Genomic DNA, 2,609 nt, shown 5'->3' with positions numbered 1-2,609 from the left:
ACACACACACAGACACACACACAGGCACACACACTTAGACTCACACATATAGTCACACACAGACACACACATAGACACACACACAGACACACATAGACACACACAGAGACACACACAGAGACACACAGAGACACACAGAGACACACACACAGAGACACATACACATAGATATACACACATAGACACACTCACATAGACACACAAACACATAGACATTCACACATAGACACGTATAGACACACCCAGAAACACACAGAGGCACATACAAACACACATATATAGACACTCACACATAGACACATATAGATACACACAGAAACACACAGAGGCACACACAGACACACATAGACACACAAACATAGACACATATAGACACACACACACAGAGACACACAAGAGGCATACATATACACATACATAGACACACAGACAGACACAGACACACAGACACAGACACACACACACGTAAATATGCACCCTCATACACATGAACACCTGAACACAGAAAAAAAAAATTACAAGTAACTTTATATTCCTGAAATTAATGAATCTGTGAGATGTGACCAACTGTGTCTTCAAGCATTATCGATTACATAGGTATGCAGAGGGATACAGAAGTAACCAGGCAGAAATGACGGATAAGTTCTGTACTCCTCAGACCTTTAGTGCCTCTTCAACTCTAGTTCCAAATTTATCAACGTAAGTCAAATACGGACGGTGGATGGAAAGATAGCTCTGCAATCGGGAGCACTTGCTGCTCTTCGAGAGGACCCAAGTTCAATTTCCACCACCCACGTGGTAGCTTTCGACCATCTGCAACTCAAGTTTCAGAGGGTTCCTCTGATCTCCATAGGCAAAACACCCACACACAAAAATAAAAATTAATTTAAAAAGAAGTAAATGAGTGCTTTGCAGAGCATTCGAAAGAAACTTGAAAACCAGAGAAAGCTCACAAATACATTTAGAAGTTTAAAGATCTCAGTGTCATGTCTCACTAAAGAGCCTATCTCTGAGTCTCACACAAGTTGACACATTCACAGCCACAGGGACAGAAGGTCGAATGTCTGTGGACTATTTATGTCAAATCTTAAAGTTTATTTCCCTCTCAGATAATGGGTATCATTTAAAGTTATACTCCGCATGTTTTATTTTCAAAATTTGACCATTTCAAAGTCCTTTTCATTTGCAAGGAAAAAAAATCTATGAACAAAATTAACACAAAGAAAGGTAAAGAACCAGGAGGATACAATTACTACTAAAAGGGAGAAAGATAACTAGAAAGGCACTAATGTGTATAAATATATAAAAACACTCCAGCCAGCCTCAAGAACCCTCATTCCTGACAGCGAATGTTATTAAACATCGGAACGTGTTGCTAAGGGAGATAGAGGATCTCCCTTTCCCAAAAATCGTTAAAAATAGGCTCACATCTGTTTGGAAGGGATACTAACGGGAAGATCTGGTTAGGAGGCCCCTTGAGGAACCCTGACCACCGGGCAGCCTCCTGTTAATTTCAGACTGTGAACAACACAACTTCAGAGCACCGGAAAAACTCGACAATTCATTCTATTGCAAAAGCTGTGTTCATTGCTCTTTCCAGTGCTAAGGTAGGTAATCAGGTTATTCAGGATATGTGAACAAGAATGTCCAGTAAAAACTAAATCTTACCCCATGCGCAATATTTCTCCTCATATATTAAGAAACCAGAGAGGAACCAAGTTTATGTTTTTACATAAAAGCTGAAAGTAAACAGGGTAGAGAGTCACGTGGGGGTTTTGTTTGCTTGTTTGTTTTAACTTTTGAAACTTTGTCTCATATACCGCAGCTTTGAGTGAACTTGAACTTCTGGTCTCCCTGCCTCCACACCCAGAGAACTAGTATTAAAGTCATGCACTGTCACATCTGGTTTTCTGTGGTGCTGAGGAATCGAACCCAAGGCCTCATGCATCTTAGAAGAGCAATCTACTGACTGAGCGCCATTGCCAACCCCAGTAGTTCCGTTTCTTATTTTAACTGAATGGTTTTTGACCCTGTTGGGTGGAGCCTACAGGAAGTTTTTATTGGCTAAACCTTATTTAAAATTGAGTCTGCGTGATGAGAAAAAAATTAGGGAAACAACACCCTTCACAATAGTCACAAAAAATATAAAAGACCTTGGTGTGACTCTAACTAAGGAAGTGAAAGATCTGTATGATAACAACTTCAAGTCTCAGAAGAAAGAAATTGAAGAAGATCTCAGAAAGATCTCCCATGCTTATGGATTGGCAGGATTAATATAGTAAAAATGGCTATCCTGCCAAAAGCAATCTACAGATTCAATGCAATCCCCATCAAAATTCTAACTCAATTCTTCACTGAGTTAGAAAGGGCAATTTGCAAATTCATCTGGAATAACAAAAAAACTAGGATAGCAAAAACTATTCTCAATAATAAAAGAACCTCTGGGGGAATCACCAAGCCTGACCTCAAGCTGTGCTACAAAGCAATTGTGATAAAAACTGCATGGTGTTTGTACAGCGACAGACAGGAAGATCAATGGAATAGAATTAAAAACCCAGAAATGAACCCACACACCTACGGTTACTTGATCTTTGACAAGGGAGCTAAAA

Source organism: Mus pahari, chromosome 21 (genome assembly GCF_900095145.1).
Source record: "Mus pahari chromosome 21, PAHARI_EIJ_v1.1, whole genome shotgun sequence".
Lineage (NCBI taxonomy): Eukaryota > Metazoa > Chordata > Mammalia > Rodentia > Muridae > Mus > Mus pahari.
This window is presented reverse-complemented; position numbering follows the sequence as displayed.